This window comes from Geotrypetes seraphini, chromosome 5, assembly GCF_902459505.1.
Source record: "Geotrypetes seraphini chromosome 5, aGeoSer1.1, whole genome shotgun sequence".
Classification (NCBI taxonomy): domain Eukaryota; kingdom Metazoa; phylum Chordata; class Amphibia; order Gymnophiona; family Dermophiidae; genus Geotrypetes; species Geotrypetes seraphini.
Window position 1 is genome coordinate 66,891,136 of NC_047088.1, and position 13,251 is coordinate 66,904,386.

Here is a 13,251-nt window from a genome sequence, read left to right on the forward strand (position 1 = left end):
ACTGGTCTAATTTCCAAGTTTTTTTTATTCGGGAAACCACCTCTCAAGGGCTGGGGAGATTAAACCTTCCAAAAACCCTAGTGTTATTTACTAATCTAAGTTACGCCCCAAACCATACATTCCACCAATGTACTAAGCATATTAAATAAAATGGTATTACGTGGTATTTTCCCTATGAATAAAGCTCTGTGTATGTACATCCAGTAATGCTACAGAAATGCACAGTAGTAGTAATACTGTTATAAGGAATGCACAGAGAAACAAATCACCCAAATTCCTAAGGGATATATTCTGCACATTCCTATGCTTTGAACTTGTGGTATTTGTACTCCCACTTCTTCCATTCAAAATCTGCACTACAGCAGGCACCTAAAGCTTAAGATGACCGCCTGAAAGGTAATTTAGAAAGTCATTTCTGTGAACAATGCAGTGCGTCAAATGTAGAAGTGGACTTTAAAAAATAATTCACTTGGTATGTAGTTAAACTATACATGTAGGACCTGATTACATGTATTTTGCTTGCAGCAAGGAGAATTCCTGAGGGCAAGGTTTTTCATTTAGCTTTTGAAAATGTGCAAGTATATGATCAGGGCAGGATTAATTCGTCGAGGGCCCCTAGGCACTCAAGTACACTTGGCCACCTGCCCTGCCCCACCCCACCATGCGCCCAGGCGGAAACAGGAAGCTGCGTCGGAGGGAAGCTTTGGGCAAGCAGCACCACTTCCAAAATTACAGTTCCCATTGCCTTTCTTACCTGCGTTGCTTGCTTGTCTTACTTTCCGTCGATTGAGGGGGCCGGGTTGCTGATCGGGGGGGGGGGGGGGGGGCGCGTTGCCGATTGATGCTGGAGGGCCCCATCGCCGTTTGGTAAAAACAATGTTGATGCCCTCCTTCATTGGGCCCCCCCTGACCATTTTGGGCCCTAGGCACGTGCCTACTTGGTCTATTGGTTAATCCTGCCCTGTATACGATATACATGTCTACAACCCCTAAAAAGTGTGCCAAATAGCAAATGTAAATGCTTGTATATAGTTTTGCTTAGATAAATTTCAAAGCAAAAGTATGCACCAACTTCATTAATGCTGTAATGATGATATCCCATAAATGACCCAATAAAAATGTGTGAAAAAAAGAGGCAGTCATCTTTCATTTATTTATTTATTCATTTTTCTATACCGTTCTTCCAGGGGAGCTCAGAATGGTTTACATGAATTTATTCAGGTACTCAAACATTTTTTCCCAGATTCAAAACAAATGCCAGGAAGTTCTTCTTTACCCAACGTGTGGTGGACACCTGGAATGCGCTTCCAGAGGATATAATAGAGCAGAGAACGGTACTGGGGTTTAAGAAAGGATTGGACAATTTCCTGCTGGAAAAAGGGATAGAGGGGTATAGATAGAGGATTACTGCATAGGTCCTGGACCTGTTGGGCCGCCGCGTGTGCGGACTGCTGGACATGATGGATCTCAGGTCTGACTCAGCGGAGGCATTGCTTATGTTCTTATATTCTTATTTAATGTACCTAAGGCAAAAGGGGGATTTAGGGGTCCTTTTACTAAGGCGCACTAGCCGTTTTAGCTCGCACTAAACGCTAACGCGTCCATTATATTCTATGGCTTGGCTCCATTGCTCTTTAATATTTTCCTGGCTCTTTTGCTTTGCCCCATTCAATTATTACATATGACACCATCCCCCTAATTCTACATAGAATGCTCAAAATTGTATGTACAAAATTTAGGCACATAATAATAATAATAATAATTTTATTCTTATATACTGCCATACCCAGCGAGTTCTAGGCGGTTTACATTAATTAGAATAGGATCCACATAGACATGTAGATTTACCACAAATTTATCGGATTTACAACAAATTTAGCCAAACTTGGCAGATGAAGAAGGAAGAGGGTAGAAGAAGGGGAGGATAGGAGCTATCATGAGGAGGAGATGAGCCGAGCCAGGGGCCCGGAGATTACCGGAAGGGACCGTTAAGGGTCTTGTTTGCTGAATAGGTAAGTTTTGAGTAATTTTCTGAAGCTGAGGTAGGTGGGGGTCTCGAGTATCATTTGGGCTAGCCATGGGTTCAGCTTGGCTGCTTGGAAGGCGAGGGTTTTATCTAGGAATCTTTTGAGATGACAGAGCTTTAGCGAAGGGAAGGCGAACAGCTGAATTCTGCGGGATTTCTTATTGGTGCAGTGAAGGTTAAAGTGGGGAGTGATATATCTTGGCGAAAGGCCATTTACCGCTTTGTAGCAGAAGCATGCGAACTTGAAAAGAACTCTGGATTCGAATTGCAGCCAGTGAAGTTGGTGGTAGTACGGGGTGATGTGTTCTCGTTTCTTCAGGCCATAGGTGAGACGAATGGCGGTGTTTTGGATCAGTTTTAGTCTTCTGGTATTTTTCTTTGTGGAGCTCAGGTAGATAATATTGCAGTAGTCCAGCATGCTGAGAATGGAAGATTGTACTAGTAGGCGGAAGGAAGTGTCATTGAAGTATTTTTTTATGGTACAGAGTTTCCAAAGTACCGCAAAGCATTTCCTGACGATGAGGTCGGTGTGATTTTCTAGGGATAGGTTTTTGTCTAGGGTGACTCCCAGTATTTTTAAGGTGTGTTCTAGGGGGAAAGTCATTCCTTTCAGGTGAATTGAGGTGTTCTTGATTTTGTCCTTGGGGGTGGCTAGAAAAAATTTTGTTTTGTCAGGGTTTAGTTTTAGCCTGAACGATAGCATCCAATGTTCAATCTGATTGAGAATATTTGTAATGTGGTCAAGTAGTTCTGGTGTGAAACTGGTTAAAGGGATGGCTATTGTGATGTCATCTGCATAGATGAAAAATTTGAGCTTGAGGGTGTGAAGGAGGTTACCTAGGGAGGCTAGGTAGATATTGAATAGAGTGGGGGATAGTGGGGAGCCCTGCGGGACACCACAGGTGTTGTCCCAGCTATATGAGAAAGAGTTGTCCTTGAGTATCTTGTAGGATCTATTTTTTAGGAACCCTTGGAACCAGTTGAGGACCTGATCAGATATGCCAATGTGTGCCAGGCATTCGAGGAGTATGGTGTGGTCGACCGGGTCAAAGACACTGCTTAGGTCTAGCTGTATGATCAAGGCACTAGAGCCTTGACTAAAGAGCATGTGAAGATAGTCAAGAAGGGAGGCTATTATGGTTTCGGTGCTGTGGTCCGCTCGAAAGCCTGATTGATTGTCGCTTAGGATGTTGAATTTTTCTAGGTATGTGGAGAGTTCAGCCTTTACCACCCCTTCTGCTATTTTGATTAATAGGGGGATGTTTGCGATCGGTCTGTAATTAGATGGTGAGTTTGGGGATTCTTTTGCATTTTTTATAATGGGTGTGATCATAATGTGACCTTGCTCTGGTGGGAAGTTTCCTGTGGATAGTAGGGAGTTGATCCATGTCATCATGTTTGCTTTGAAGTGGCTTGGAGCAGCTTTCATGATGTATGGTGGGCATGTGTCCAATTTGCAGAAGGAGTGGGTATATTTATTGTAGTAGGTATTAAAGGTTTGCCAGTCAATTGTTGAGAATTGTTTCCAGTTAAGGTCTGTTCTGGCTCCTGGGTTTGGGTTGGCTATATCAGGGTCTGGGAGAATGGGGAATAGTTCGAGGGGATTTGTCCTGGTGGGTAAAGTTGATCTTAATTTTTGGGTCTTGGTGTTGAAGAAGTCTGCGAGGGTGTTGGCGGTTATAGTGGGTTCTTCATAGGGGTTTGTGAAGGTTTCGATGTTGTATAGGTCGTTAACCAATTTAAAGAGGTTGCTACTGTTGGTTACCAATTTTGTGGGAGTAAAAGTTTTTTCTTTTTTCGTTGGTGAGGTTTTTGTAATTTTTTAGTTTTAGTCTCCAGGCCAGTCTATGTTCTTGGGTTCCTGATTTTTGCCATAGTCTTTCTTGTGCCCAAGATATGTGCACAATTTAATTGCCTAACGAGTCAATTAGCACTAATAATAGGGCATTAACAATTACTGGTCCTGAATGGCAATAATTAGAACTTCTGCACACATTTTTATAGTCCCATTGGATCATCTGTGAAAGTCTTAGATAGATCGATAGATAAACATTTAGATTTTAGAGGGCATATTTTTAATGTTGTTCAACATTGCTTTTTTAAAATTACGGATGCTATATTCAATGAGATACTTATTCATTACAGCTGTCCTATGTGTTCTTGTGCATGACTTTGTTATTAGCATTCCGTACTACATTGCTTTGCTGCATAGCACTCAAACCTCTGATATTAAGGGCTCCTTTTACATGACAATGAAGCCGACGGCACAGTGTGCAGCGGCCGCTAAGAGAGAGAATAGAATGCTAGGCATAATCAAGAAGGGTATTACAACCAGAACGAAAGAAGTTATCCTGCCGTTGTATCGGGCAATGGTGCGTCCGCATCTGGAGTACTGCGTCCAATATTGGTCGCTGTACCTTAAGAAGGATATGACGTTACTCGAGAGGGTTCAGAGAAGAGCGACACGTCTGATAAAAGGTATGGAAAACCTTTCATACGCTGAGAGATTGGAGAAACTGGGACTCTTTTCCCTGGAGAAGAGACTTAGAGGGGATATGATAGAGACTTATAAGATCATGAAGGGTATAGAGAGAGTAGAGAGGGACAGATTCTTCAAACTTTCAAAGAATAAAAGAACAAGACGGCATTTGGAAAAGTTGAAAGGGGACAGATTCAAAATGAATGCTAGGAAGTTCTTCTTTACTCAATGTGTGGTGGATACCTGGAATGCGCTTCCAGAGGAAGTAATAGGGCAGAGTACGGTGCTAGGGTTTAAGAAAGGATTGGACAATTTCCTGCTGGAAAAGGGGATAGAAGGGTATAGATAGAGGATTACTGCACAGGTTGAAGCTGGGCTTCAACGCTAAGAAATGAAAGATCATGCACCTCGGCAGCAGAAATCCGTGCAGAACTTACACCTTGAATGGTGAGACCTTAGCTAGAACTTCAACAGAACGAGACTTGGGAGTGATCATCAGCGCAGACATGAAAGCTGCTGATCATGTGGAGAAGGCTTCATCTAAGGCAAGACAGCTGTTAGGTTGCATCCGCAGGAGTTTCGTCAGCCGGAAGCCTGAAGTCAAAATGCCATTATACAGAACCATGGTGAGACCTCATTTGGAATACTGTGTGCAATTCTGCAGGCCACACTACCGAAAAGATGTGCTGAGAGTAGAGTCGTGCAAAGGATGGCCACCAGGATGGTCTCGGGGCTCAAGGATCTATCGTACGAGAAAAGGCTGAAAAATTTGCGGCTGTACTCACTCGAGGAACGTAGGGAGAGAGGAGACATGATCAAGATGTTTAAGCATATTACCGGCCGTATCGAAATGAAAGAAGAGATTCTCTTTCTCAAAGGACCCTCAGCCACAAGAGGGCATCCGCTCAAACTCAGGGGTGGGAAATTTCATGGCGACACCAGGAAATATTTCTTCACCGAGAGAGTGGTTGATCCTTGGAACGAGCTCCCGGTGCAGGTGATCGAGGCAAACAGCGTGCAAGAATTTAAGAGCAAATGGGATGCCCATGTGGGATCCCTTAGAGGGTTAAGCCAAGGGAACCTGTCACCAGGAGTGGGATCCCTAGGATAGTAGGCTTGGGGGTGGGTCAGTAGAGTGGGCAGACCTGATGGGCTATGGCCCTTATCTGCCTTCATCTTCTATGTTTCTATGTCCTGGACCTGTTGGGCCGCCGCATGAGCGGACTGCTGGGCACGATGGACCTCAGGTTTCTATGCCTTTCATGATCTTATAAGTCTCTATCATGTCCCCTCTAAGACTCCGCTTTTCCAGGGAAAAGAGCCCCAGCTTCTCTAGCCTTTCAGCATATGAAAGGTTTTCCATGCCCTTGATCATCCTTGTTTCTCATTTCTGGACCCTCTCGAGCATTGCCATATCCTTTTTTAGGAACGGCGACCAGTACTGGACGCAGTACTCCAGATGCGGGCGCACCATTGCCCGATACAGTGGCAGGATAACTTCCTTCGTTCTGGTAGTGATACCTTTTTTGATAATTCCCAACATTCTGTTTGCCTTCTTTGAGGCCGCTGCGCATTGTGCTGCCGGCTTCATTGTTTTATCCACCAATACCCCCAAGTCCTTTTCTAGTTTGTCTTCCCTCAGTACCATCCCTCCCATCGTATAGTTGTACATAGGGTTCCCTTTCCCTATGTGCAAGACTTTACATTTCTCTACATTGAAGCTCATCTGCCATTTCTTTGCCCACTCACTCAGTTTGTTCAGGTCTCTTTGTAGTTCTTTACATTCCTCAACAGTTTTAACCCTACTGGAGAGTTTCGTGTCGTCCGTGAATTTTATAACTTCGCACTTCATCCATGATTCCAGGTCATTAATGAACATATTGAACAGCAGCGGTCCCAGCACTGACCCTTGTGGGACACCACTCATGACCCCTTTCCAGTCAGAGTATTGTCCCTTTACTCCTACTCTCTATTTCCTATCCGCCAGCCAATTTTTGATCCACCTGTGCACGTCCCCTTCTACCCCGTGGCTCCACAGTTTCCTTAGTAGGCGCTCATGGGGTACCTTGTCGAAGGCTTTTTGGAAGTCCAGATATACGATGTCTATGGGGTCACCTTTGTCCAATTGTTTGCTTATCCACTCAAAGAAGTGCAGTAGGTTCATTTGGCATGATCTTCCTTTACAGAAACCATGCTGGCTTGATCTCATCAGTTTATTTTTTTCTATGTGCTCATTGATACTGCCCTTGATCAAAGATTCAACCATCTTCCTCAGAAATGAGGTCAAGCTCACCGGTCTGTAGTTCCCTGGGTCGCCTCTCGATCCTTTTTTGAAGATAGGTGTAACCTAAAAATAGAATGCCGACACCATGTCAGAAGGCCACAAGGCTCCAGTGCTGTCAGGAGAACTTGGAGATGCTCTATGAAGATCAAGTGAATTTTTTTTCATCGTTTGGTGACTGGAGATGAGACTTGGGTCTATCACAGAAATCCCGAGTCCAAAATGAAGTCAATGCAATGGAAGCACAAATCATCCCCCACCTCCAAAAAGTTCAATACAGAAAAATCTGCAGGCACAGTCATAGCAACTGTCTTCTAGGATGATGAAAGACTTTTGCTTCTAGAGTTCATGCCACACAAGACAACCATACCAGAGAGAGTTACGCCAACAGTATGATCGCTTTGTGGGAGTCAATCAAGGAGAAAAGATGAGGAAAACTCACAACAGGTGTGCTGCTTCTTCATGACAATGTGCTGATGCACATGTTATGACAATCACAAGCTTCCATCCGAGAATGTGGGTTTCAGCAGCTGAACCATAATCCCTACAATCCTTACCTGGCCCCCTCAGATTATTTCCTGTTCTGAGTTTTGAAGAAATCTCTCCTTGGATAGCAGTTTTCAAGTGATGAATAAGTCAAGGAAACTGTGATATTCTGGTTTGAAGGTCAAAAAGAATTCCTTTCAAAGGGGTTAAAGTCATTGTAGGAAAAGTAAAGTATATGGAGATATCAGTGGACTATACTGAAAAATAAAACAACATTTTTTTGAAAACTTTGCTTCTGAGGTAAATATATCATTGAACACCCCTCGTATATATTTTTGTATCATCAGTGTTGTACTCCATCTCAGAGAATTAGGCTATATTATTCTTCACTGATCCTTTTTCATTTTAAATTCAAAAAGAATTCAATTTATCTTGGGCAGAGATTCACTTTCAAAAGGAAGCTGTGACAAAAAAACAGGAAACCAACATGAATTCATATTTTGCTCAACTGTCTGTTTCAAGGGAATTACCCCTTCAACTTCAATTTGCAATGCTATAATTGTAGCAGTCATATCTCTTCCATAAAGCTGAATTCTTTTTTAATTTAAGAGTATGAAGAATATTTAAAAGGAAAAAGAATCAATGAAGAATATTATAGCCTAATCTCTGAGGAGAATGTTTTGAAAGACTATAAGACTCGTGAGCCAAAATATTTATTTATTTATTTTGAAGTGCTACCTTATTGGGTTGAAAGTAAATATGGGTACAGGCAATAGTCAGATTTATTTTGACCCCATTCTGAGTCTTCGATTTTGCCAATGTAATTACAATAACATTAATAAATATGGATAAATACCCTGACTTCAGTTCAAGCCATAAAGCTTTGAGATCTTTCCTCCTTACAAACAATTATGAATGCTGGTTTGTTTACATATGATTAGTATAAGAGATTCAGTGAACTCTTTTGATATTATCTTTCATTAATACAAGTTTACAGCCATCACTTAGCTAGATTGTATATCTAATTCAATTATGGCTTCTAACTCTTTGCAGGATACTTTTAGTTTTAACAGATTACAAAGAAAGACCTCCACATTTGCCAGTTGTCAGATTTAGTCATCTTTAATAAGTTTATGTTAGTAAAATTGTACAGAGCTACTTTAAAATTGAATATTCTAAATGAGAAATTATATGAGGTCTGCACATATTTAAAGAATCTAAAATTATTTACTGATAAGTTTGAATTTCCCAAGCCATTAGAATGCTATCCTTAATGAATGTTCATTAGATTTAGCAGTGTTAGTGATTGAGGCCACTAATTATTTTAATGTGGATGTTGGATGAGAAGTTGGAGACAATTAAACAGAACACTGCTACTGAATCTTTTGATACACACATGAAGATTTAGAAAGGGGGAAAGGGAACAGGACTCGATACACCACCTGTCTGTGGTTACAATCAAAGTGGTTTACATATTATATACAGGTACGTATATTGTACCAAGAGAAACTGAGTGTTTTGTGACTTGCCCAGCACTAGAAACTGAAGCAAGAATCAAACCCAGTTCCCCAGGTTTTCAGGCTTCTGCACTGACCACTAGGCCTGTCCCCGCGGGAACTCATTTTCCCGTCTCGTCCCAGCGAGTTCTTTTCCTGTTCCTGCCCTATTCTTGCAAGCTTTGTCCTCATCTGCCTCAAACACTTTAAAATCATAGGTTTCCAAGGCTTTTGTGGTTAAGGCAGAGCTTACAGGAATGGGACAGGGACAATGACAAAACTTGCGGGGATGTGATGGGGAAATTGAGTTCCAGTAGGGAATGGGACAAATTTGTTCCCATGTCATTCTCTATTTAAGGTTGAATTATGAAGATAGAAATCATTTAAAATTTTAGCATGATGAGATTAAATCCTTTTAAAAATAATTTGTTATATGTAAATACATCCTAATAAGCTGACAGCCAATATGGTATCAGGGAAAGATGTATTTTGGTGGGTTCTCTGGTTTCCTCTCACACCGCTCTGTGTTAGCTGGATCCCTACTATCTCAGATGGGGAAGAAGATGGCAAAAGCGATGCCATACCTTTCAGTTTCAAAGGATCCTCCCCAGCTTGTTTAAAGGACACTCAAGAAATATAGAATTTGCTCTCAACTGGAGGCTGCTGTGACTTTGTGGAGCAGAACAAGGCATCTTTTAGCCCCGATGCAAGTACAGCACCCTTGTGGTTCAGAAGTGGTTTCACCAGTGGGAAAGTTGGCAAGATGTCTGGACTGATATGCTGTGGAGCTGGAGCTGCAATGGAAGGGTCCCCGGTGGCAGTTTTATTTGATTGAGCAGGAAAAGATGTTGAGGGAAGTATCCTGAGAAGGTATAGATTTGGATATAACTTTGAGTGAGACCAAACAGTATGATTCTGGAGGAATGTAAGATGATATTGTTAGACCTATTAAGACTTCAGTCACTTTGGGATGCACCCCAAACAGTAGAAACCTCTCAAAAAATGGCAACCTTGAAACTTTCTGATGAATTTGATTCAATTTCTACACTGTTGAGTGGTCAAGAATGGCCACTGGGTCAACAAGCTTCCAGGTTTGAACAAACAGAGCTATAGATACTCTTAGCAAATATTAAAGACTCCTTTTACTAAGGTGCATTAGGACATTAGCACACGGAGTAGCACGTGCTACAATGCCACACGTGCTAAACGCTAATGCCTCCATAGAGCTTGCATTAGTATTTTTGTCTATTGCGTGGTTTTGCGCGTGCTAAAAACGCTAGCGCATCTTAGTAAAAGGAGCCCTAAAAGCTTTAATGCAACCCTAATAAATGAAAAGGACTTGTTGAAGTGCAAATTGAAAAGATAGGAAAAACAATTTTAAGAATTTTGAATATTTCCAAGTCCTCTTTAGTGTCTCTAGTAGAGAAGGTTTGGAGATAATGTAGAAGGTGTTAAAAGGTGTTAGCAGTGGATAGATTTGCTTCTATTTACAGATGTTTATTTGTCTGTAGGCATAGAGAAGAATCTGGAACCCTGGTTAACCAAGAGGGAGTCCAGTTGGATTATCTGAACCTGATTGAGTTTTCATAGTTTCTGGAGTCAGGCACTGAAGATCAACCATCTTGGCTACTTTTGTGCTAGAACCAGACTACAATACTGTAGCACAATAAATGACACCAGATAAAGCCTACATGTCCATTCAATCTGCCCAACAAGGCGGTCAGAGCCACACTTGCCACACTGTGTGGGTTATATAGTCATTCATGCTTAAACACTGGTTGGCAATTTGCTATCATGCCAACCACATATAGGCAGCTAAATATAATGGAGTCCTGGGACAATATATGTTATAACCAAAATATTGCTAACAGTATTAACTTGCTATTTAAGATGTTTTCCTTTCACTCTTGAGTTGTACAGCACCCTCACTCACAGGATATCATAATAAAGTTGTCAAATCTTCATCTGTCTTTTGCCATTTGCGGGACACGCTGTTCTTAGATCATAGTTCAGTACCTGAACGAGCTTTTCCTTGGTTTTCTTTATTTTGAAATTTTCTTGTTGCATCAGTTATGGGGGAGCCGGAAGTTTCACAGCTCACAAAGGCAGCTCATAATATTCTCTATGTCTCATTGTTGTTACTTCATGTGTGGTCTAATATGATTGTATTTCTCAAGGCTGTGGAGTAGGAGTTGTGGAGTCAGAGTCAGAAGCAATTTTGGGGCTCTGGAGTATGAGTCAGTGAAAATGTGCCAACTCCAACTTTGACACCTAACAGAGTTAAATTGTATGCCATTCAAAAAATTATAATGGAAACATGATGGCAGATAAAGGCCAAATGGCCCATCCGCAGTAACCATTATCTCTTTCTTTCTCTGAGAGATCCCACATGCCTATCCCAGGCCCTTTTGAATTCAGACACAGTCTCTGTCTCCACCACCTCTTCTGGGAGACTGTTCCATGCATCTACCACCCTTTCTGTAAAAAAGTATTTCCTTGGATTACTCCGGAGCCTATCAACTCTTAACTTCATCCTATGCCCTCTCATTGCAGAGTTTCCTTTCAAATGAAAGAGACTCGACTCGTGCATTTACATTACGTAGGTATTTAAACGTCTCTATCATATCTCCCCTCTCCCGTCTTTCCTCCAAAGTATACAGATTGAAATCTTTAAGTCTGTCCCCATACGCCTTATGATGAAGACCACATACCATTTTAGCAGCCTTCCTCTCGACCGACTCCATCCTTTTTATATTTTTTTGAAGGTGCGACCTCCAGAATTGTACACAATATTCTAAATGAGGTCTAACCAAAGTCTTATACAGGGGCATCAATACCTCCTTTTTCCTTTTCTTATTTCACAGATAATAATTTGATTAATACATTTGTTTTAGGATATGTTTTACTTTTAGAATATATTTTGATATCAAGTTCTTTGATGATTTAAAATGTAAACATATTTTATGAATTTATATTAGTGAAAATAGCACATAGAGAATGACGCAGGGCCAAAGTTTGTCACCATCCCTGTGAGCTCTGTCCCCCATCCCTGTACCCATGAACTCCTATATACATATATAGATATATAAATATATAAATAAAGGAGTCGGAATCAAAGTGGAGGTATCATAAAAAAGGAGTTGGAAGGTTTTGTGTACGGACACCACAGCCCTGGTATGTATTTCTTGGGGTTTCTTTTTTCCTTTGTATCTTTCGAATCTAAAGTTATGTTTCATTCAGTTCTCTTAGTGTATAATTAATAAATATTGAATAAAATAAAGTTTTACAACCCCCCCACCCTTTTAATACAGAAGTTATTTATGGTCCAGTCTGAAAGGGAGTAGATGCAATATACTCATTTGAAAGACCAAATTTTGGCCTGGCAAACGTATATAGATGATATCTTTTTGCTGTAGCTAGAGAGATGAATCTAGCCTTATTTGTTTTCATGCATGGCTTAATAGTTGTCACGAGCAGATTCAATTCACAATGCAATATTCTGAAAATGAAATTACTTCCTTAGATTTATGATTAAAGAAGCAGCTAATATAATTGAGACAACAGTATATCGTAAACCAGCGGACTACAATATTATATTACATTTTGATAGTTTTCATCTTCAAGTTTTAAAAGAAAGTCTCCTACTCTTTCAATTTCTGAAGTATACATGTAATTGCACGATCATTAGGCAGTATAACAATACATTTGGGGTCACAGTGCCCTCCAAGAACTGAATATAAGGAGCCTCTTGGGAAGCTGTTAGTAGTAGTAGGGTGACTTAAGAACATAAGTCCATCTAGCCCAGTATTCCATCTTCGCAGAGGCCAATCCAAGTCACAAGTACCTGGCAAAACCCCAAATAGTAGCAGCATTCCATGCTACTGACCCATGTCTGTCTCAACAGCAGACCAGGAACTTGTCCAAACTTTTTTTTTTTTAAACCCAGCTACATTAACTGCTCTTACCACATCCTATGGCAACACATTCCACAGCTTAACTATTCTCTAAGTGAAAAAATATTTCCTCATCTTGGTATTTAAAGTATTACTCTGTAAGAACATAAGAATAGCCTTACTGGGTCAGACTAATGGTCCATCAAGCCCAGTAACCCGCTCTCATGGTGGCCAATCCCCAACTTCAAGTGTCTCCTAGTCTTTGTAAATCTTGATGAAATAAAAAAAATTGATCCGCTTGTACCCGTTCTACACCACTCAGGATTTTATAGGCTTCATTCATATCTCCCCTCAGCCATCTCTTTTCCAAGCTGAAGAGCCCTAACTTCTCTAGTATGCAAGAGTAACCATAGGAATGGGACACACATGCACACAAAACATGCACATCAGCTGCATGTGTACTTGCTGTGGAACTCCAAAAGACTGCTGATCTTCTGCCATAGCAAAGAGGCTTCAGCTGTACCTGGAGGTTGTTGGGGCTTTTTTTTCTTGCCCTTGCTACTGCTTGCTTGAAGTCAGAGCTCTGTCGA

The 13,251-nt window shown here is 41.2% G+C and overlaps 1 protein-coding gene across 4 annotated transcripts in view; it reads right to left on the reverse strand.

Moving 5' to 3' along the window:
- Window positions 1-13,251, reverse strand: part of LOC117360779 (mitochondrial fission factor-like) — a 66,620-nt gene that overhangs the window by 27,088 nt on the left and 26,281 nt on the right. The window lies entirely within an intron of this gene.